Source organism: Heterocephalus glaber, unplaced genomic scaffold, assembly GCF_053883595.1.
Source record: "Heterocephalus glaber isolate CG9 unplaced genomic scaffold, H.glaber_assembly_v1.0 deba00001564, whole genome shotgun sequence".
NCBI classification, from domain to species: Eukaryota; Metazoa; Chordata; class Mammalia; order Rodentia; family Bathyergidae; genus Heterocephalus; species Heterocephalus glaber.
The window spans coordinates 5574438-5599154 of NW_028258351.1; positions in this window are offsets into that span (position 1 = coordinate 5574438).

Genomic DNA, 24717 nt, shown 5'->3' on the forward strand with positions numbered 1-24717 from the left:
GCTCCTCCTTGGGTGGTAAGGGGAGAGGGAAGGGGGTGGAGACCAGAAGCCAGAGTGGCCCTGGGGAGGGAGCCTGGGAGATAAGTTTCTCTCCTTTTTCACGTCCCTTTGTCCTTTTGCACGGCTCCCCACCAAAGGCTAGGGAAAGCAGAGCCTGTGATGGAGTCCACTGTAGGGTGAGGCTGCAGAGTGAACCTGAGAGGCAAGAGGAGGGCACCCCATGGGTCACTGAGACAGGCAGTGCACAGCCCTCCTGAGCCACAGGTCCCACCACTGAGTGGCCCCAAGGACCAGGAAGTTCTTCCTGTGAGCAAGCCCTCTGGACTTCTCTATAAATCCTCCCCACTTAACTGCAGACCGTGGACACGAGGCCGCAGAGGAGCGGTAAGTGGGAGGCAGCCAGGGTGACTACAATTAGTGGTAGCTGTTAGCTTCGCATGACCTATCCGAGTTTGTACAGCGGTTTTTCTCTTTTGCTTTGTTGATTCCCCGAGTCCATGAACAATAATGACACTGGTGTTTCCACTGGTTCTCCCCACTGCTCAATGCTCATTCCGTGCCCTCAATAAAAGACTAATAGAATGGGTCCAGTATTTCATTATGCAAGTTCTCTTCACCTTGTGGACTCCTCCAATGGCCTGGAGCTGAATCACTGCTGATTCCCTTTACATTCAGCGTTTTCCTTTCCAGGGCCTTCAGCCCCTAGGCGTGTCCACCAAGGAGGACCAGAGACTTTCACTTCCGCCTTAGCTGGCAGGTGCCCAGACAAGGCTCCTTCAGCATGGATCTTTGAGGACTGGGGAGGGGCACGGGGATGGCCAGCCTTTATCAGATCTGTCTAGGCCATGTGCCTCATGGAAATGGGAGGGTCTGAGTCTGACTCTTTCTGATGCATCGCTCTGAAGAGCAGGCCAGGATAGTGGTCCAGTTTTTGTTTGAATACTTCCAGGGGCAGGAGACGCACTATCTTGGAAAACAGCTATGGGAACTCTGCTTATTATAATATTATTATAAAATATTATTATTATTTTTATTATTATATTGACTGGAGTCTAGAAAGGTCCTGGCCATCTTAAGCATTTTACTGCTGATGACAGAGCAATGGGGACAAATGACACATCTAAGCAACATGAGCAGTCACCATTGTGGCTTCTACTCGATTTCCATCTGGCTGTCAGAGAAGGTAGGTCACTTCCCCTTCCCTGCCTGGCTTGGAGCTCAACAGACTTCCTCTCTCCCCACATGCCAGGCTTCCACAGGACTCCCTCTCTAGCCAGCTTTGAGGTTGCCAGCCAAATGCCTTTAATCCCAGTACTCTGGGAGGCTCAGGCTGGAGGATTGCAAGCTTAAGCCCAGACTTGCCAACTTCAGTGACTTTTTAAGACCCTGTTCTCAAAATAAGGGGGGGCAGAGATATAGGTCTTAGTTACTATTCTCTTGTTGCTGAGACCAAATACTTGACACCCAAAGTTAAAGGAGGAAGGGTTTATTTGGCTTACAGTTTGTAGACGTTTCAGTCCATAATCGTCCGGCTCCAAGGCAGGGTGGCACATGGCAGAGGGTCAACAGTTCATGGCGGCTGAAGGTAACAAAAACAACAAGGGTCCTTAACAGCGTCTTCCTGCCCCTTTTATCCCATCCAGACTACCGGGATTCGGGCGGTGCCAAATCAATCACTCATGTGGAGTGGTTTGGAAACCACATGCCCTTAATCCCAGCATCACACATCCCAGACTCAGCCACCTCTGAAAAAGACTGCATGAGGCTTTGAGGTGTCATCTAGACACAAGCCACAACAATATAGCCCAGTGAAAAGTCCCTGGCTTAAATCTCCATGACCCCCCCCCCCCCCCAAATAATTGCATCTCAGAGGCCACTCAGACTGCTGCTCCTGCCTCTCTGGGCCACCTGCCTCAGCCTGGAGAAGCCTTTTGGGGCTCTCCCCTCTCATACACTTTAGCTTATCCCTCCCAGTCCCTTCTCTCCCCGGGCTTCTTATTGCTCCACCCCCCTCTGCCCTCCAGCAGGCAGCTGTAGGCTTCTAGACAGCACCTCTCCTTTCTGAGGATCTTAGGGAGCAGAAGATAGAGGAGGCAGGACCCCCAAAGCCACTCTTTATAACAAGCCCTTTATCCTGTTCTTCTACCCAACCTGACCCTCATCCTGACTGAATCTGCCCCTCATCTCCTCTCCTCTCTGGCATCCAGGTAACTGGCCCATTCTTTCCCTGCCCACAAGACCCTGCTAACATTTTTGATATATTTACCTTAGTTTTAAAATCAGTCTTAAAAAGTTATGCAGACAATGTCTGTTATAGTAGAAGTATTAAAAAACATAGGTAAGTACAAAGAAGATAAAAGCCCCAAATCTACTACCTGGAGATAATCCCTGCTGAAATCTTGGATATATATCTTTCCAGACTCATCTGAAGATAAAGATATTTTTCCCCTCTAAGAATGGCATCATACCATACATGTTATTCTGTAACCTGACTTTTCCTTGAAATATATGAGAACATTTTCCTATGTCAATAAATATCCTCTCAACATTGCAGTCTGTGGCCTCACGGTGATCCACTGTGTGTGGGGTCAGGATTGGGGTTTCCAGGCTCAGGATGAGGGGGTGCAGTGCCCTCCCCACTCCCTCATGTGTAGTTCACCCTCTTGCCCTCTCCCCATCTGCTGGCACCTGCCTGCTGCCCCCATGTTTCCCTTGCCCCATTGCTGGAAGCTCAGCCAGACTCAGTCTCCCTCCCTCCCTCTTTATTTCATCCTTGAGGCCTCCACCATGAAGCAGGCCTAGGTGCTGGTGCTTCCTGCGGCTGGGGTTATAGCTGTTGGCAGGGAGTAGGGGTCCAGTGCTGTTGAAGTTTTAAGAATTTCTTGTCCCTCCCTTCCTAAATGTTTTCATGTCCTAGTTGCTCTGTCCTGCACAGGTTCAGGTCAGAAGCCACACTCCTCCAGAAGCCTTCTCTTTCCTGAAAGCTCTTGGTATTTATTTAATCTTTGCTTGGTCATGGGCTCCATCACAGTCAGCTGTGAATTAGTTAGCTATGTTCAAGGAGACCATATAGTAAAGGGATTAGGAGCATAGGTCAAGCCTTGGCTCTACTACTTGCTAGCTGTGTGGCATTAGGCTAATTACTGAGCCTCAGTTTCTTCATCTGTAAAGTGGAAGTTAATACTAGTACCTCCTCATGGGATTCTGCCTGGTAAGCAGTTGATACTCAACAGATGTCTGCATCATCTCCACTGGATGCTGGCTTCCTAGAGCAGGGCCCATGTCTTTTCCAGTATGCTCCCTGCTTCTAAGACCCAGCCTGGCACCAGTTAACACAAATAGTTTATTAATAAATGAGCAACTCTGAATAAAACTCCAAGGAAACTAAGGCCCAGAGAGGATTATGACTCATGGGGTCACATGGCAAATTGGAGGTGGTGCCGGCCCTCAAGGCTGGGGTCCTGTGTTTTGGGCAATTCCATTTTTATGGAATCTCCTGGACTTGCCTGGGCTCTGTGTGGAAGGATCCTGGCTGCTTTCAGCAGCAGTTGGAGGAGTGGATGCCGTATACAGAGCTATAAAAGAATAGTTCAACTAAAGGATCTGGCAGCTGGAATGCTCCTAACAAGAGCCCAACTCTGTGGTCCCAGGAGACTAGAGACGCCTTGTCCTCATTCCTCCTCATTCCCCTGGCTGAGCAACTCTTATTCCTCCCCCTGGCCCCATCCTCTGGAGGGACAGGAATGGGATGCAGCGCCAGCTCTCTGTAACCCCCTCCTTACCTCTGCACCTGTCTCCCGGGAGTCTGAGGGCTGTCATTATGGGATGCAATTAGTATGCACACTTCATTATGCAGGAAGGGCAGGAATTGGGCTGCTGGAGGCCAGGAAACTGGAGGAGCTATGGACATAGTGTGGCACTGCAGGTCTGGGGTGGCAGGGAGAGGTTGTGCTGCCTCGCTGCTAGACTTGGAGGGACTGGTAGACTTGGAGGGGGCTTCAGGTATCTAATTCGTATTCTCCCCTGTGTCTGGCTCAGAGTTGCAGGGATCAGGGGTTGACTGGGATCTGAGCATCTCTTGGATGCAGAGCAGGAAAGGTTGGGGCAGGGGTGAGAGGGCACTTTGGGCCACTGTTGTTTCTCTAGTTCTTCCAAGGGGAGCCTGGGCCTGACACTGCAGGCCCCTATCACTGCACAGGTCACAGACCCTATGGAAAGACCTTGTGTCTTAGCTGTGTCATTTCCTAGCATTTAGGTCAGGTCAGTTGTCCTCTCTGCACCTTACTTTCCTTATTGTAAAATAAGTATCACAGTAATATTCACAGGGCACAGGGATTAAGTGAAGTTGTTTGTGTGCCCAGTATCTAGCAAAATAGCAGTGATCTTTCATTTTCTCCTGCACCCTTGTCACTGTGAGAACTTCCTTTTCTTCCATCAGAAAGAGCTCTAAGGTCCAAGGAGATCAGGGCTGTTGAGTCCCCAGCATCCTGGGGGCACTTTACTCACAAGCTTCACACTCTCCCCTGGGCTGCTGGGCTGGGAATCAGAAGAAGTTATCCCCACTCCCAGTTTGGAGCTTGGACATTTCCTAGACTCCTCTTGGTGGCTCCTGCTGATCTCCAAGCCCTGAGGACTGGGAAGCAGGCTCTCAGTTTTAACCTGGACACTTTCTGTGGGTAATTTGGGTTCCAGGTGGTAAGCAGTGTGTGTTTGGTGCAGCCATGGCCAAGTAGGTTTGGGACATATGGGGGACAACCAGATTTGAGGCTGATGGTTTTTCAAAGGTGGCAAAGGATTTTGGGGGAGTCTTGAGTCCTTCCTGCACTGGAGTACCTCAGGTACTGTTAGGGGTTGGATCTTAAATGTTTCCTAAGTGTCTACGTGGTAAAGACTTGCTCCCAGGGTGGTTCTATTGGGAGGTGGTGGAGCCTGTAAGAGGTAGGGCCTAGTGGGATGCCTTAAGGTTACTGTAGGGCCCCAGTCCCTTCCTCTTTTTTGTTTTTTACTTTCCAGCCATGAGGTGAGCAGTTTTGCTCTGTCGTGTTTCCCACCATGATGCAACAGGGCCATTTTATCATGAATTGGAACCTTTGAAACCGAATCAAAATAACCCTTTTCTCTTTATAAGCTGACTATCTCAGGCATTTGGTATAGTAATGGGCATCTGACTATTGCAGTTTCTTTCCTGTGTTCTGAAAGGGAGGCTGTGAAATGGTTGGGTGGATATTTGGGGAGGAAGGTCCCAGTGGTTCCCAAGCCTGGCAGAGCTTAGCTGGTACTGGGGAGGTTTTTTCTCTATGTCTCATTCCAGTTCAGAAAACACAGAAGCAGCCCTGCTACTTACCCCTCCAGGTTGGGGAAGCTGGGGTTTCCAGGGGAGTCAGACTAACCCACATCTGCCTACTTCAGGGACTGGGAGGGCACAGGTCTATTTTCCCACCTCCAAACTATGAGTGTTCAGTTTTGCTTTCAACTTTCCCTTGAACCTGTGTGTGTGTGTGTGTTTTTTTTTTTTTTTTGGTACCAAGGATTGAACTGGGGTCCTTGCGTTTGTGCAGCAGGCGGTGAAACCACTGAGCTAAATCCCTGGCCCCGAACCTGTGTGTTTTACCTTCCCTCCATAGCAGGCAATGGCATGAACCCCCATGTATGCTAAGGAGAAATAAGACATCTTGCTCTGATGATGTTATGGATCATGGAAGCTTCAATTTTTAGAGCTCAGTGCTGCTTTTAGCTTGAATTGCCTATAGTGGATACAGGTGGGGCAGTACCACACTCTCCCCAGGCCTGGGTATTTTTGAAGTTCTCCACCCAGCTCTGAATAGATCAATGTGAGGATCACTGGAAAAAGATGGACTTACTTTCCAGAAAGTTGCAAGCACATACAAACATTTTGCATGGACTTTCAGACTCAGAACATTTTGCGTGGACTTTCAGACTCAGAGCGTGTCTCCCCTGCTTTGGAAGGAGTAGTCACATTGTGCACCTTGCTTTTTAATGCAGTGATAGAACAAGAGACCTATGCTTTTTGTCCTGGAATTGATGGGGGACAGGCAATCAGACCTCTCAGGAATCCATGGGATGAAGGGAAGCAAACAATTACAGAATGACCTAAACTCCCTGGGGCTGAGATAGGCCCAGTGATTATAGTGAAGGGCTTGGAAATGATGGGAAATCTGGAGAGACTTCCTGGAGACGGAGTCAAGGCTATGATTTGAAGCAAGGTGGGCTATAGTGGGAAGTGGCAGGTGGGTCCTTGTCCCTGTGCTTGCTCAGGTGCTGGTGCAAAACCCCACCCCAGCTAGGCATCCACAAAGAGCACAATGCATCAGCACACATACACTGATTTACAAGGTTCACCTTTAGGAACATCTGCTTGTTTTCTCCCCAACAAAGGAAAACAGTTTCAAACATAAATCCTGGAATGGCTTCGATGGATGTTTCTACCCCACCCTGATTGCAGGGCTTGAGGGTGTAGGCAATGCATTGTCTCCTGTGTTTATCACAGCCAAGCGGTGCTCCAGTGGCAGGCCTGACAGCCTGGTCATGTGGAGGTGATATACGGAGGCCTGGGAGAGGGCCCCAGAGAGGAGACTCGGCATTCGCCCTTCAAACACAAAGTCGTGCTCTTTATTTATTTATTTGCTGCTTGAGGACAGCTTGCTTAGAATACACCATGGACAAATGAAGCACAGGCACTGGAGAGAGGGCGCTGGGGGTCTGCTCACCTGGGCATCTTCCAGGAGAAGCAGCTGGTGCCCTCCATGGGTGAGGCCCTGATGACTGGGCAGAAGGGAGCCTGGACTCTTCTGGTTCCTTCCAGGGCTGCTCTATAGCTTTGACTCTTGGGACTCTGGAATTCTGTGCTGCTGGAGACTTCATGATCCATGCTGGAGACTCTGAGGTCCATGCTGGGTCTTTGATTTAGGACTGGGAAACTCCAGAATTATTTCCTTATTCACAAAGTTTGTGATTTTAAACCATGTATCAAGAGTTCTGTGCATACTTCTACCCTACAGAGGTGAAAATGGGTCCATTTCTTGCTCATACTCCAGAGTCCCCTCCAGGAAAGGGGAAAGGGAGATTGCCCAAAGGAAGAAAATTTGCTACAGGTAAAGAGGAAAATCCAATTATGGTCAGTTCTTCATTAGCATTTCTTGATAGAGGGGATCCCAGAGTTTAGCCCCCCACCAACATTTCTGCTCAGTCTTGAAACCCATCTTATGAGTTTTCCTTCACCAAACCTGTTACCTTTTGGTAACCCACCTCATGAAAGACCTGGATAATACTGAGGGTCTCCCTCCCTGAGCTGCACCTCTGGGGACTGCACATGTACATCTGGCTCATTGAGCTTGGTTGTGAACTCCTTGCTTGGTGATCTGCAGGGAGCTGGGGAGGGGACTCAGGAAAACCACTTGCAATGTCCATGAGCCAGCTTCCTTGTCTGAAAATCCACTTTCTCCATTTACTGTTCCTCGTTACGTATTGGCACGATGAAGCAGTTACCTCCTAAGTCACTTATTTTAAAAAAACACCTTTGCCTGAACCTTTTTGGGGAAAATACTTGTATTAGGCAAGATAGGTCAGATTATACCGTGGTGACAAAAACCTGAACATCCTCACAACAGGTTCATTTCTGACCTCCGCAGAATCTGCTGGGGATGTCCTCCAAGTGCTCATTTGGCTGGGCTGGACTATAGCTCAGCAGAGTCTACCTTCCCACCACAAGGCCACAACATGGCCAGGGATGGCAGAGTAGTCACATCCTAGCTCACCCATGCTTTAGTCTAGAAAGGACATCTGTCACTCCTACCTACAGCCCATTGGCCAGTGTTAGACATGTGACCTCATTTAACTGCAGGGTGTTGGGGGGAAGCATGGGGTTCCACTGGGAATACTCGGTGAGCACAGCTATTTGACCAAACTCACCCTGCCCTTCCTCACCCTCAGGTGGGCTGCCATGTCCGAGGGGTTTTGGAAATGGCTGACCAGACTCTTCAAGAGTGACCTACTGAGAAATGATCAAAGTACAGTAGGTGGGAGCTGGAAGATGCCAGATAGCATTAATCTACTTACCTCCTCCTTGCTCCACTTTAAGGATGATTCAAGCGCAGCCTAGATAGACTCAACACCTAACTCATGGTCACACAGCAAGTTAGAGGCAGGGATGGCCCAGCCAAGGCCCCTGGAGCCTCCCAGTTCAGTCTCCTATCTTGCTGCCTTTTTATGGTCTGTTCTATGTGGCAGCTGGCGAGTGCAGGGAAGAGGGTGCAGGAGCTTTCTGGGCTGTGTAGCTTGGGGTCCCGGGATTAGGGCCTGGTCAGCCTCCACCACCTGACTCTATTCATCCTGGGCATGATATCCAATTAGTCAGTGTGCTCCATTATGCCGCCTAAACGACTGCTTTAGATGCAGCCAACATAAGTGTGCATGGCAGCTGCGATGGACAGCCGAGGTTGTAATTAGCAGAGAAATTGGGAAAGGAGAAATGTGAAGCTTTTATAGTCAAGCAAACCTCAGAATTGAAATAACTCTGCTAATTGCGCTTCGTGTGCTTATTAACATGACTCTAGTTAGTAAATAATGTCCCGCGCCTGTGGCTTTCTCATTCCATTGTCTTTGGGGGCTGAGAATCAGACTGCAAACAACTTGTCCTTGTGTATTGAGCACTGCCTATGTGCCAGGCATTCTTCTAACTAATTTGCATGTGACTCATTTGATCCTTGAAGTTATGAGGCGCTGAGAGGCTGGCCTGCTCCAGGTCCTGCAGTCGTAGTGGAGCAGGCAGCCTGCCTTTGGTGCTCTTAACCACTGGGCCATGGGAACAGAGCTGAGCCTTTTTGTAAGGTGGAGATTTCTTTTCTGGCATCCTGGACATCTGAGGGAATGGGAAATAAATTCAAGGGGCCTGAATTTGGCTGGGAAAAAGTTACCTCTTCATGTTCGCTAACCTTTCACTGAGATTGAGCATTTACATTATGAATGTAGGTGACAAACCACAGTAGACTTAGCAGTCGCTGTGATTTGTCATCAACAGAAAATAGTCCTTTTCATATCATATTACAGATGCTCTAATATCTAGAAAAACAATTTTTGCTCCTCACTACTTCCTGCCACTAGAGCTTGTCATTTAGTATATTAATAAAAGACACATACATTACTATAACATGCATTTATTTTTTATAGTATATTTTTATTGAAAAAAAACCTCTTGGTAATACTTTAGTAAAGTTGGTTTCTTTTGCAATCCTTGGTTCTTTATTATATGTTTTTAAAAGGCATGATTCTGAGAAGGATCTCACAGGCTTAGGTAGCCACAGTGCAAAAAAGTTGACAAATCCTTCCTAGAGTGTCTCCCTGAGCTTTGCTCACTGACCCAGGAGGACATTGTACCTGCAAGGGAGTAAGTTAGACTTGATTGACACTCCTCCTGCTTTCCTTGGAGCTACGGGAGACTCCTGGGATGTGCCCAGTTCATCTCTTCTCCATCATGTTGGGCTTGCTGTCTCTCTGTATGGCCTGCTATTGCACCATCACTGGATTCCTTGCCACTGGACCATGAAGTACAGGGTCTCTCCCTCCCTCTGGGGAAACCTCCCTGGGCCCCAGGTAGGGTTGAGTGCCAGTCACCCTGTGCTCTGCCAGGGTGAGCTCCAGGGTGGCATTGATCATAGGAGGTTGGCTTAGAAGAAGTGAACAATGATAGAACCCTTCAGAGAGGCTGGCTTCTATGCCCCTGGGCAGAGGCTTTGGGCAGGTACACCTGCTCATCAATTCTACTCCCTTCTCTGGATGAGGATGTGGCCCTATTAGTGTTGGGTTGGCTTTACAAATCCAGAGTGTCTATGAGCATTCTGTGAAATGAGCACAGAGACTGTCAGGGTCAAGTGTCCATCTAGTGTCAAGAGCCCTCAAGTGTGGGAGGGCAGTGATGTCGCTGCAGCCCTGGGATCCTAGCTTCCTGAAGAAAGACTCAAGTAGCTGCATGGCTGAGTAGCTGCCAGGGGCTAGGGACATGGTAAGTGAGGCTGCACCTGCTTCAGCTCTGGACAGGAGTAACCCCTTGCTGCCACCCCTCAGCTTAGTGAGATGAAGTGGAATCTCACTTGCTATTGAGGCTGCAGACACTGTTTAGAGCATGTTGCTGCACAGAAGTATTCATTTTATCTTCACAAGCCCCCTAGAGGTAGTGCTTTTACCATGATCGTACACATTTGGAAACTGAGGCACAGAGTGTCTCCATACTTTGCCCAAGATCTCACAGTGGCAGAACCTGCAGTAATATCCCAACTCCTTGATTACAAAGCCAGAACTCTGAATACCATAACTGTCACATTGTGTGTGAGACACATGCTCCAGAAGGTCTTGCATAATTCAGAAACTTGCCTAATTTAGGACAAATCTTGACAAAGGTTGGTAGGTGTTTCTGTTTGTCAGCTCAAGTGGCATGGCTGTGCAGCGAGCATGCAAACACAGTGTACAGTTCACTGGGCCTGACAGCTTCAACATTCCTTCTGCTTAAAAAAATGTTAGCGATACATATTACTTCAAATTGTGCATGTAAAGTGAGACTTTATTAATATCTTTACATCACAGTGTCAAAGTCACATAATGCAAAATCTCATAAAACACAGCGACACTTACTGCTGAATGACTTTAATTTTCATCTCTCTGGGGAGGCTAGACTGTGAGCTCATCCCGGGAAGGTGTATTTTCATTCACCTGTGTCCCCTAGGCCTAGCACAGTGGCAGGCACCAGTGTACAAATGGCTGGTCAGTGAGTGCAATTTAATTCGAAATAGCTCAGTTCAGCTGCTTACAATTTGGAGTTGGGTGAGAAGAAAGGAGGGCTTCCTGGAAAGTTGTATTCCTTAATAGTTCATCCTGCATTTACCATCTCTTTCTTCTCCCATTCTTTTTTTTTTTTTTGGTACCGGGGATCGAACTCAGGTCCTTGCGCTTGTGCAGCAGGCGACGAAACCACTGAGCTAAATCCCCGGCTCTTCTCCCATTCTTAAAAAGAAGAAGAAAGAGATGTTGGTAACTGATCATAAAGCGAGATGGCCAGGACACAAGCAAGGAAATTAGTGGCCCGACCAGAACTCTGTGTTAAAGAGCTGCATCCGAGGATGGACTATGCGCAGGGTGTGGGACCAGGTTGGGGTGTTTGCCTACCAGCAATAGAAATGAATTCTGAGTCACTTAACACAAAAGGGATTCACTCGAAGGTTCACATGGTCCGCTGCATGAATTGAGGTTGGGAGGAGAGTCTCGGGGACAGCAGAAACCAACAGTACTCCCGTGGGGCAGAACAAGGGAGAGAAGGTAATTTTACTTCCAGAAGACTACAGCCATTGCCTGCTCTTTCCAGTTCATTGGTCTTTATCCTGGGTGGAGGATTTGGACAGAAACTAAGGTTAATTGAGCTCCTAGTATTTGCCCACACTTTACTTATGTGATCTCATTTTTTTTCTTCTGGTACTGGGAATCAAACTCAGGGCCTTGTGCATGCTAGGCAAATGCAATACCACTGAGCCATACCCTCAACCCTTGTATTTTACTTTTTAAAATTTTGAAACAGAGTCTCACTAATTTGTCCAAGCTGGGCTCAAACTTGCAAACCTTCTGCCTCAGTCTCCTGAGTGGCTAGGAGTATAGTTGTGTTCCGCCACACCATTTGATCCAATATTTCCTGCAGCCCACAGGGAGTTACAATGGCCAATGCTACAAGGGAAGAAGACATTTTGTAGGACCTGGGCAAGGCCCTTAGCTGGACTCTGGGGCAGAGCTGAAGTTGGCATGAGGACCCTGATTTGTTGGCTTTCAAGTGGGTATGGCTCCAGGAAAAATAGAGAGAGGATATGGAAGTCCATTTTATCCCCGCTGACTGCAGAGAGGGCTAGGGTAACAAGGCAGTGAGAAAGAAGGACAAGTTCCTGGGACACAGCCACCAGCCCTTGGAGATTTGTTACCAGTAAAACTCCTACCTGGGGCTGAGTTCTTGCCAGAAGCCTCAGCCAAGGCTCCTGACAGAAGGATGTTACCAGGGAGCCCCCTTTTCCTATCCAGGGCCTGTCCAGCCCCAGCTCTGTCTCTGCCATTATCAGTGTTGTCACAGGCCTGGGTGTAGGACAAGGAGCTGAGCCCTACTGCTCCAGGGACAGAGACTTCAGGTCTTCTAAGTGCATCCCCTTTTTCCTCCATAAGAACCCTGGACCACCCAAAACGCTGGCATTCCTCACCTTCCCTTGCAAGTAGGTCAAGCTCTGGACAGTGGGACAGAAGCAGAAATGACATGCACAGCTTCCAGGTAGTGTCCTTAACAAATGGTGTGGGGCTCCTATTCCCTCATTTCTTCTTTTCTGCTGATCCAATGCAGATGTATTAGGCGGTGCTGGAACAGCCATACTGGCCCCTGAGGTGACCTGAGGAAAGAGGCTAGTGAGCAGCAAAGCGGGTGGAGCTTGTGTCCCTGACCCCGAAAGAACCATAACAACTCTGAGCCCTCACCAGAAACGTTGCAGCTAAACCCAAAGCTGATTTATCTAAACCCGTCCTTGCTGTGTGACCTGGGCTCAGACTCTTGGACCCCTGGTAGTGGTTGATATGACAGCTTCACATGTGTGTGATCTCCTAGGCAAGGGTAGGAGGTGAGTGGGCAATGGGGTTTCAGCTCTCAGGGGACAGAAGGAGGAGGGCTGGGGCCCTGGTCTCTGCACAAAGAGGAATTCAGCATTTGCTGTCTGAGGAGGAAATGGTGTTGTGGAAGGGAAGGCCACTTGGAGCTTACTCAGCTCCTGGCTCTGCCAAATGCATGTCGAGTGCCTTGGATGACTTGCTCTCTGTGAACCTCAATTTCCCCATCTATAAGATAGGACCAGTGACACCCATCCTCAGGGTTGTTGTGAGAATCAGAGTCCAGGTATGTAAAGGCCCCGGGCAGCTGAGAGGCCGGAGACCCTACTCCTCCCAGCTGAGCCTGATCGCACCCTCAGGGCTCCTTCGACATCCCTGGCTGCCCCAGGGTTGGAGAATCCTAAGAAATGGCCAAGGTAACAGGGGGGCTGAACTCTAAGAATGAGAAGGGGGAGGGGGGGGCTGGAGGGTGGCCCCGGAGAGGTGCGAGTGTGTGGGGCAAGGATGATTTGTGGCCTGGAGATCTGAGCCCAGCTCTGCCTCCAGCTTCTGAATGACCCTGCCAAAGACCAAGGTCACTAGAGAGCAGTTAGAGGAGCAGAGACCAGAACCAGGATTCTCCTCTCCAGCTCTGTGTGAGCTCTTGCTGGAAAACTCTTCTCTCTTCCTCGAAGCCCAGAAGCCTGGGCATCCCTGATTAGGATGCTAATGGAGGGAAGGGAGTGAGCAAGTGAGGGAGCCTCAGAGCTGGAGAAACATGAAACACCCAGGGACTGGGAACCAGTGGCTAATTAAAGGCTCCATGTCAAAGAGGAATGCCAAGTAGGTAATTTCCATGCCATTTGAATAATGGGAAAAACGTTTACCATTTTTCAAGTTTGCTTGTTGAAAAAAGGTGAAGAAAGCAAAGGGAGTGGAGAAGGCTGTGGCTACAGGGGCCTCTTTTACTGCTGTTAAGGAAGCCGGGGGAGGGGAGGGGAGGAGGTAGAAACCCCAGGGGAGCAGTGTTTTTTTGCCTTTGCCCCCCAGGGTCCTGGGTAAGGCCCTGAAACCTGGGCTAGGAGGATGGGCAGCCATGCAGAGTGGCTGTGATACCGGTCCCAGCAGAGCTAAGGAAAGCCCGTGCTTACACTGTACTTCCCAGCTGGCAAAGCCCTCCCACTTCCTTTGCCTCACTGGATCACCATGACAGGCTGCCCAGGAAACAGGGAAAGGATGATGGTGGTGGTGGTGGTGGTGATGGTGGTGATTCGAGGTGGACAACTCAGTCCCAAAGAGTGGGAATGAATTGTTCAAGGCCACATTTGTTCATTTATATTCACTCACTCACTCATTTATATTCACTCATTTATTTAACAAGAGGGTTTACTGGGGACAGACTGTGTGCCAAACCTAGTGTCATGCGGTCAAGGATGAATGACATGGCCCTGCTTCCAGGGAGCTCAGGTCCATGGGCAGCGATGGAGAGTGAAGCCATCTATCACTACCTATGGTGTCCATCTAGCTGGTGTTCCCGAGGGTGGCCTTTAAGCTGAGCTTTTGAGCAGGGGTCTGTCTGTCAGATGACTAAAGGGAAGAGCATATTCCAGGCTGCGGGAACAGCATATTTGAGGACTTGGAGTCCATGGAGGGAACAATGAGAATCCAGTGTAAGAGGATAGTAGGGATTGTAGAGTAAGACTGGGGTGGGACCATGGAGGCAGACCCTGGACAGATCTTCAGGCCACAGCACTGTGGAGAGAGGTTGAGAGAGTGCTGATGGACACAGATCATTCCATGTCCATGGTTACCACTGTCTTTGGGAGTTGCACTAAGGACTCAGCCTCTCTCCACCCTCCTCAGCTGGGCCATTGAGGTCTTTCACAAGAACAGGAAGCCAAGCCATGGCGTAGGGGTCCACCCCACCCCTCCATTCACCTTGCCATTTCACTTTCTGTATTCTGATGCTTGGATCTCTGGTGTGACCTCCCCAGGCCGTCCAGTTCCTGGGGGTGCTTTGTCACATGCAAACCAATCCATCCATCTACAGCCAATACCCCAATCACTTCCATTAAGGAGCTCTTATATGCAAGGTCGCTATTCCTCATCACCCCAGGGGTGAGCACCAGACAACCAGTGATAGCCCCTACACCCCAGAACTCGCTAGGATGATTCATTTAGCCACTTCTCAGCCTGCCTTCCCTGCCTCATCCATTCCTTCCCATGGAGACCACAGTAAAGGCTCTTTCTTGTCCATATTTCCCCTTGACTCCCTCTGCTTCCTGCACCATGCTGGTGCTGGTCTGTGTGGCCTGTCAGGCCTCCAGTGGCTCTGCTCCCACCTGTTGGGTTTACCATCCTTGTGATGTGGGAAGGACCTATTCTGCTTTGGAGAATTGGAAGGAAGGACAGCAGAACCAGTGTCACTGCTCACCCTTTATCCTGCTTCTTCACACAGGTAATCTGGTTTCCCAGAGGACTTTGCAGCAACAATTTGCATAACCACACAAGGGTGCACCATTCTTTCCTTTAGCTCTTTCTCGGCTCTAAATTTCCAGTGGATTTAAGTGCACTTAAATCCGTGTGGGGCTTCCTCTCCCTTCCCTATGACCACATCTCTCCCTGGATGGCTCAAAGTAGGACAGGGCCTCGTGTTAGCTCTGCTTGGTGGCCTCCCATTGCCCAAACCCTGTGCGTCCCAGGCCCAGGGCCAGTTCTGGGCCAGCTCTTCTCTGTTGTCCTTCTCAGTCTCCCTTTGTGGTGAAGGCTGAGGGGCTCAGGATGTCACAACCGGAAGGGACCTTGGATCATCTTGTGCCACCCCTACATTTTACAGACCGCACTCAGTGAGGGCCAGTGAAACCCTAAGGTTACATGGCAAGTTGGTGGCAGAAATACTGGATGGGGCAAGGACCAGGTCGCCTGTTCCCCATGCAGGGCTTTTTTGTTCTCTCTGCTGGGCATGCTCAAGAGGTGTCCTGATTGTGGTTGTTCCAAAGGGGACCAAGGCCTCCATGGCTTTGGCATTCCCATTGCTCTGAGAGAGGCAGGCCAGGTGCCAGGTTGGCATGGAGGGGAAGGGGAAGCTGTCAGTGTGGACAAGCCAGATCCCACGCTTTCTGGTCTTTGTGTGTGTGTGTGTGTGTGTGTGTGTGTGATAGGGTGGGAGATGTATATAAAGAAGTAGATCAAAACCTCAGAGACTTTCATACTTGTTGAGGAACAATGGAGCAAGACATGATCAGAAAGCTAGTGCAGAATGAGCAGACCACATAGACCTGGAGCCTGACAGGTCCTTGAAGGCTGGCTGAAGCTTGAGAAGCTTATATGTGTGTGTGGGGCACCCAGATGCACCCCTACTTTGCCAGGCACAAGAATGAGTCAAGGCAGGAGAGACAGCAAGGCATGGAGTTCCTTGGTAGCCCACCAGCTCCTCTCACCCTGCCATGGTCATCCCTTGGGCTCACAGAAGGTTGGGAGGAGCTGGTTCTCTGGCCTATGCTTCCTTGTTGGTCTCTGAGGCCCCTGGCTCTGTCCATTTCCCAGTGAGCCTACTCCTGATTTGACTTGATGATTTCTAAGTCTTCATTTTTGGCCATTCCTCTCCCTAAATTGTCCCCCACTGTGAATTCAGAAAGGCAAACTCATTTTGAGCTTGGCTTGAGTAAACCTTAATCTCAATTTTAAATAAGAGGAGAAATGAGCTAGTACTAGGAAAATACCATCCAGGTGCCCAGGAAGAAATGGCTCCTGAATCATTCAAAGACTAAATTTCTCTCCCCATCAGAACAGCCTGCCCCAGGGCAGCCTCTGGTTCTGAGTCATCAGATGGCAGAGAAGAGGGCAGGAAACCGCATGTGTTAGGGTCTGTTTGTGCCAGGTACCTTTGTGCGTGGTTGACTGTCCGTACTGTGTGTTTGTGTGATTTTGTTTCCTCTTGTAGCCGAGGAGCCAGAAGACCAGAGTGGGGAGGTGCTTGCCTACGCTCACACAGCTAGGATATGACTGAAATGGCTTTGGAAACTGGTCTTGGGTGACACCAAGATCAAGGTACTTTTTCTAAACCACACAGGCAAACAGAGGTGGCAGCTGGGCTTCGCCACCCCCACCACAAGCTCTGCAGTCTTGGCCTTGCCAAGACCCTCAAGGAGCTGGTGAAGGGTTGGGCCCCCAAGGCAGCCAGCATTGCCACCTGCAAGGTCTGGGTTAAAGCAAAACGCTGACACTAATTGGGGAGCAAGAGTCTCCACATCCTTATTTCCTGTCTTAGTTGTTTGGCCCAACAAAAGGGCTTTGTCTTGGTTGGCCCAGTGACAGCACTCATCTTGCTTTTCCTGCCTCCTTCAGTTCAGCCCTCTAGGACTAAAAGTGCATCTGTCTCAGTCCCCATTTTCAGAGCCATGGACAGGAGAACTGGCGTACTGCCTGGAAGTCCATCATCTTAGTGTGGCATCCTGAGCAACAAGTTGCTTAGCTCCTCTGGGTCTCAATTTCTCCACCTGCAAAATTGGAGGGAAAGGGTTGGATCAGACAGTTGCTAAGGGTCTAGATGACTCCCTCCCCACTTTTTAAAAAGTAGATTTATCGGGCCAGGGATTTAGCTAGTGGTTCCGATGCCTGCCTTGCAAGCACAAGGTCCCGAGTTTGATCCCCGATACCAAAAAAAAAAAAAAAAAAAGAAAGAAAAGTAGATTTATCTTTTGTTTTTGTTTTTTGAGGCAAGCTCTCATTATGTAGTCCAGGTTGGCCTTGAACTCAAAATCCTCCTGCCTCAGCCTCTCAGGTGCTGTTAGAACAGATTTGTGCCGTGGCACCTGGGTTTCCTTCCCATTTTGAGGACTGATATTTGGAAGGACAGTGGAAGCCAAGGTCTAAAGCCAGGCTGGAGAGATAAAAGATGCAAGGAGAGATGTCTTCATCCAACCACATTCTGTTGGGATGCTATTTGCATGTAATTTGCACTTTTGTTGAAAATCAAATGTTCTGACACACCCACTCCAATTTCTCCCTCCTATTCCACTTCCTTCTACTTCCTGCCTCCTTTGTCTCACCCTAACTTATAGCAGCCCTGGAGCTGTCTGGTGGGCTGAGTTGCCTTGCTCTAGAAGGACTGAGTTTTCCAGGCAGACATTATTGAGCGCCTTTTTTTTTCATTACCGGGGATTGAACTTGGGACCTTGTGCTTGCAAGGCAGGCGCCAGAACCACTGAGCTAAATCCCCGGACCCTCAGGAAGACATTATTGAGCCTCAAATGTAGCCTCTGGCTGATTTTAGAGTGACTCAGTTTTGTGATATCTATGATATGCCTGGAACTGTGCATCATGACTCAGATATTCATCACTGCTAAAGAAACAAAAGCCAAGACAGACTGAGCAACTGGTCCAAAATGACGTGGTGGGGTGGCAGAGTCAACATTCAGATCCCTACCTGTTCCACTCTGAAACCACACTCCCCTCCCTGCTCCATGCTGTCCACCTGCTTGGGGACATGCTACTGGGCAGGAGCGTTGGCCCAGCTGCTGGTGATGATGATAATCCAATGGCCAGGAAGTGTGCCTCATGGGAGGCACCTGGGTGCCACCTTCGAGTTCACTAAAAATGAGACTCCCGGGGCTGGGGATTTAGCTCAGTGGTTTCGCCGCCTGCTGTGCAAGCCCAAGGACCCGAGTTCGATCCCCTGTACCAAAAAAAAAAAAAAAAATGAGACTCCCATTCCAGACCTGAATCAGGGTCTGCATTTATCAGGATCCCCAGGAGACTGAAGAACACAGGATAGATGGTAAGTCCTGCTCTAGAAGTCTGTCTTCCATGCTGCTGTGAGGTTCCAGAGCCACTTGACACCTGAGGTGGATCCACATAACATTACAAGCAAAGCTCACACAGCCAGGATGTGACTGAGACAGGCTTGGTTGACACCAATCTCTAGATAATTTCTCTAAACCACATAGGTGAGCAGAGGTGGCAGCTGGAATTCTCTGTCCCTACCCACAAGCTCTGTAGGATTGGCCTTGCCAAGGTCCTCAAGGGGTTGGCGAAGGTCCACTGAGTCTTCAAGCCTGGGAATTTCCCAATCTGGTTATTAGAGCTCTGGGGTTCCCAGGGTCAGGGTGTCTCTGGTGTGGGCGTGGGACAGTGCCCAGCAGGCAGGACTTCAGAAGTCTCCCCACCTAACATTGTCTAAACCCTGGGTTAGGTTTTAATAGTTTTGCATGGAACACTGTTTCATCAGAGTAAGGTGGGACTGTTAGGGTTTGTTGCTTCAAAGAAGTTTTTAAACAAGATGACTTATTCTATTTGTCTATTTTACAGGTGAAGAAATGGATACTTGGAGAAAGGCAGGGACCTGCCCACAATTACAGAGAGTCTAGGGTGAGAATCTAAGTATATTAGTAAGGAGCATTTTCAGCTGCCAAAGTTACAGCAAACTTGGCTAGCAGTGGCTTAAGCAAATAAAGCATTTGTTTCATCCAACAAGGAGCCCAGGCACAGAGTGCTGAACAATGGTGCCACCACAGCTCCGCATGGCACCCTGGCTCAGGTACATTCTGCAACCTTTAGCCTGGGGCACTCATCCTGGCAGGAGATGGCTGCTGCTGCTCCATACCTTAGATACCTTATATCCAGGCAGGAAGAAGAGGGGAGCAAGATTCAGCAGAGGGTGTTCTTCTAGTCCTGTCTTTTCATTCAGGGAAGGACACCCCAGAGGCATCTGCCTGTTTGCTTTAGGTCAGAGCTCAAAATAGACAGGGGAAGGGGAGTGGGGAATGAGCTTGGATCAAACCAGCCAATGAAAGCCAGATGTAGCTGTGCACACCTGCAATCCCAGCACTCTGGGAGGCTTAGGCAAGATTACAAGTTTGAGCCCAGCCTGGGCAATTTGGTGACTTAGCAACTCAAAATAAAAAAAATAAAAAGGGTTGGGGATGTAGTTCTGCAAAGGCCCTGGGTTCAAGCTTCAGTGCAACAAAACAAAAACAAGAAGCCAGGTGTGGTGGTACATGCCTATAATCCCAGCACTTGGGAGGCTGAGGTAGGAGGATTACTGTGAGTTCAAGGCCAGCCTGTGTAAAACAAAACAAAACAAAACAACAACAAAAAACAAACACAAAAAGCCCCCCAAATCTCAGAAATAAAAATCAACAAAAATCAAACCAAACCAAAAACAAAACCAGAAAATGAAGCCTATCTATGAAGCCTGCCCTGAGATTCTCCCCAGTCCCAGACTTACAGCCTTCGGGATGGGGTGGGATGTTTGAAGCAGATGGGCACCCACTGAAGGCTTGAAGTTTAAATGTCCCACCTTCATAAGGATCCTTTATGAGAGGTATTTGGTGTGGCGACAAAAGCTTTGTTAAACAAAGACTTAGTCACTTGGAGACATAGAGACAGAGGACATGGATTAGAGTGAGAACCACTAAAGCTAATTCTAATTCTCTGACTCTCTCCACAGCTCACAGCCCCTAATGAAAACATGTGTGAGAAACCTGCAGGGTTAATTTTGCCGAAAAAAAATTCCAATAAAGCTCCATTAGATTTTCACGTTAAATTAATGTAATGGATGCTTAAAAGCCATGCTAATTAGGCTTCCTTATTAACAGGAATGTCAGGTGGATGGGATGTGGCCTGAAGCCGACATTTTATTCAAGCCACCTATGGGAGACAGATTTGTCAGTGGTCGGAAGATGAGGCATCATCTGGCCCCAGCTCCCTGACTCCGGCTCTGCTTGGAATGTCTTGAATCATTTAGGTTCATTGTCCGGACTGGAATATTTTCTTTCCTGAGATGACAGAGAACAAACTCTTTTCTGTTGGGATTTATTTATTTATTGTGTATGTTTTCAATTTGACCTTCTATGAGCCATCTTTAAGTCTCTGTTGGGGTAGTGGCAAGAATGCGCCCTGGTTCAGAAAACTTCAATGGCTCCCTATTCTTATCAGATGAGTTCAGAATACCTGATTTGGCCTTGTGAGATTTGGCCCCAATTTACCTTTTTGGGGGCTTCCCTATTTTTTTCTGTACCAAGGGCTTCCCCTTCCTTGAGCTGGGCCTCCCAATCCCTCCTTGACTTTCGCTATTGTTCCCGAGTCCTCTTATTTCAGCCTTCCAATTCATCTATTCTTTCCTCTAGGACTCAAGGAACAGGCTGCTTGTTGTCTCCCTTACACAGAACACCTGGCATGTATGGGGTGGGCGTCTGTGCAATTCCTGACTCATTTCCTATTTCCCTTGTCCTCTCTGCTGGGCCAGGTAGAAGATCTCCAGGTGATGGCCTGTCCTCCCTCAGGGTTTAGAGCCTGGGATCTCCAGTACCACCTGGCCCTGGGAGAGAGGTTGTCTTTGGGAAAAGGGAAACTTACAAACCAGAGGTGAATAAGTGAAAGGAAAGTCAGATCTGTCCTTTTCTGGTCCTCCTGGGTCTCTGGCCTAGGATGTATGCTTGATCCTGAAGGGGGTTTGTGTGCCTGTAGTAGGACACTGCCCCTCCACTTCAGGCTCCTCTACCTTTTGGTAGTGGAGAGGCTGCTTGGTTCCCAGCAGTTTGGATTTGGTGCTGGCTGTTGGTAGGAGCTTGCTGTTACATGGTATCCAGCATCCTTAGAGCCTGTGAAAGTTGCAGATCAAAGGTGGGCTGAGGGAAGCTCTGAGCATTTCAGGAAGCTGAGGTTGACTACAGCCACCCTTTGAGAAGATGGAGAACCCAGAGTTACTTTCCAACAATTCTCTTCCTGCATCATGGTCCAGGGACTGGGTCTCTCCCATTCTGGGCTGAGGGGAGAGAGATCATTTGAACCTCTGTCTTTTCTCTCCTTACCACGTATTTATTCAATCCCTGGGGCTGGCCATTCCCTTGATGGACCAGATTTTCTCTCTGGGGTTCGCCCAGGCACCTAGGCGCAGGGTGAACTCCATGGCATCCTGCAAGAAGACTAATAAGGGTGATTTCTGCTGGCTTGGGTTAGCAGGAGGGAAAGGGCACAGATCTAGGAGCCTTGTCAGTCACCTGAAGGTCTTTTCTGAGTCCTACAGCTTGGAGCAAGGAGGAAGGGGTGAAGAGCCCCACCCTGTCCCAGGAAGCAGCTGGGGATGGGTCAACCCAGGGCAAGGCAATGGGGTCTTCTGGGCCCAACACTCCAGACTGCAGGACTGCTAGAGGAGGAAATGTCTATTCAGGCACTGGCTGAAGTTGAAGGGCCAGCAGGGTGTGTGTGTGTGTGTGTGTGTGTGTGTGTGTGTGTGTGTGTGTGTATGTGTGTAATGCAGGACGTTCCACTTCGGAACAAAGTGGTGATCTCCCAAGACTGGGCTTGTCACAGACAGATACTTTCTGAGACTCTGTCTGAGATACAAGCCCATGCTGGCTATCAGCAAATAGCCTGGCCATAGCACCGACACGGGGGATGCTGGCAGGAAAGAGGCCCAGGCCTCCCATTGCTGACCCCATGCATGGCCCCCCTGCTCCCAGCCCCCTGTAACTCTTGTCCCTAAGGCAGGCTAAGTGAGATTTGTCCCTGAGCCTTTGCATGACAAGTGCACCACGTGGGACTCACCTTGCCTGACACCTTCTTCCAGAACCTTCTCTGAATGCCTGGTTACCTCTCTGCCTCTTGTGTCCTGCCCAGGTGGCAGGAAGGAAGGAAGCTCTGGCAAGGAGCACAGTGGCCAGGGTCTAAAAGAAATGACACGAGGGAGAGGGAGAGAAAGAAGGAGAGAGAGAGAATATGGTGGGAATCTCTGGACAGGAATGGAGGGGAGGTGTCCCAGGACCCGCCCTGCTACCTGACATTGGGCAGAAGTGGGTAGGGATCTGAGAATCTCTGAGAAAGGGTGGCCCTGGGCCTCCCCCTGGGGCATTCTTAGTCCTCCACTACTTGGTCACAGCTAGTGGGCGTGCATGCTGACCACTATGGCAGGAGAAGAGCACGGGAGGCAAAGCTGCCGGAAAACACCCAGGAAGTCTCTGCCTTGCTGGCTGGGATGTGAGTAAGAAGAGGGAAACAAAGTCTACAGGGTCTCCGGGAAGGGTCTGTGCTTGTGCTCTGGGCTGCTGGGAGGCCAAGCTGCTGAAAGATTAATCCTTTGCTTGACCCTGCCAGCAGTCAGAAGCCACAGGCATTGAACAGAGATGTGGAACGTGGGCCTTGTCTGCTTCCTGGACCTCAGAGGGTAAGACTTTCCACAGGACCAGCAGGAAGAGGAAGCCTACAGTTTCTGTCCCCTGCAATTCCCCACCTGCCTCTATTCTTTCATGCATCAGAAGTCACTCAGACATGAGCAGCCACAGGGAAGGCCGCCATCGAGCCTGCCCCAGGAATGGATCCTAATTTTTAAAAACCCAAATATACTAATCCTATTTCCTTTTTTGGTGATGGATACTATGGGCCTTATGATCACTGTGGCAAACTACTCACTCTTGGTTATAGTTTATGAACTAGTTTCGTAGTTGAGAGCAAGATATAACACATAAATAACAAGTACATATTATTTATTTATAGCACATCCATAAATGGCATGTTCCAGTAAAACTTTACTCACAAAAACAGGTGGGAGGCCAGATTCAGCCTGCAGGCCATGGTTTGCCAACTGCTCATTAAACTCGCAGAGTCTCAGCTTCCTCATCTGAAAAATGAGGCTGATGTTTCCTAATTTCTCATTTCCTCATGGGGCAAATTTGAATATCAAATGAGTTGTTTTAAAACTATCACTACATAAACTATAATGTACACATGCCTCCCTCTTCCTATGAGAACCAAAGGTCCTGGTGCTTACAAGAGAAGTGCTTGATTTGCCACTTGGCATTGCTGTGTTACTTTGGGAAAGTTACTTTTAACTTCTCCGAGTATCACTTTTCTCTTTTGTCAAATGGGAAGGTTGTGGCCTACTTGTCATGGTGTTTCGAGGGTTAAGCAGATAATACCTATAAAGTGCTGCTCTGAGTCTCAAGAAATGGTAGTATTTAAGGAGTAAAGCCCTCTGCTCCCAATGGGGGAGATCCCACCCCATCTCACCCACCTGTCTTGACATTTGGTAAATCTGTTTCTTCCTCCAGCTCCCATGGGCCCAGGAGCCCCTCGAGGGTACGAACCTCCCTTCCCCTTGCCTTGTGAGCTCCCTTTCTACCGCCTACACAGGGCCCTCCCCACTGCAGCACTTCCCCATTTAACAGGACGAGTAATTAACAATGTTAATTCTAATCTCATTTGCTAATGAAGGCAGTCTAATTGCACCATAATTGGCAGCAGCAACAGCAGAAAAACACAAAATAAACCCTGCGTGTGTAATTCAGTTTAACTTCTTTATAATTACCTTGCGGGCTGGGACCGGTGGCCAGGAGGGAGTGGGATGGGGGAGTTTGAGGAGTTAAGGGAAGCAGGATCCAGGGCCTGATGGAGGGAAAAGGGGATTGGGCCACCTCCCCCTTAGACTCCTCCCAAGAGGTCCAGACAATCTTTCCTTCCCTCCATTCCACTTTCCTCCTTTGGCTGGGGTGCACCTGTTCTGCAGGCTGACTGGCCTTACCTGGGGAGTGCAAGGCTTCCTTCAGGTCTTCATTAGCTTGTTCAGAACTCAGTCCCACGTCTGCCTGCTGCCTTTCCATTCTCCTACCCAGCTCTTACCCCATACTCCAGGCAAACAGAGACCCACAGAGGCCGTCTGTGCTCAGGCTTTGGCTCCCATTGGATTCCACTCCTGCTAACCCTGTTATCCCTGCTGGAGGCCCTGGGACTGTTTGTGTGCTTGTCACTAGATAGCTCTTTTTATCTAAGTACTCCTAGTGCCTGGCTTGATTCTATCCACATAGAATGCTTGAGTGAGACATAGGTGACCACAGAGAAGGTTCTGGAAGCAGTTGGCCAGGGATGTTAAGAGTCCTGGGTTAAGAGTCCAGGCTGTCTTGCTGAGCTGCTTTGTGACCTTGTGGAGCCCTTTTTGTAGAGCAAAGAGTTGCATCTCTCATTTTCTACCTGCTATCAGTGTCTAGGAAGTTTTGAAATTTGGTCCCTTCCAAAAAAAAAAAAAAAAAGACAGCCAACATCCTAAAGTTGAGGCCTCTCTTTTCCCTGGAAGTGAAGTTTCATACATAAACCTCCCCCATCTCCACT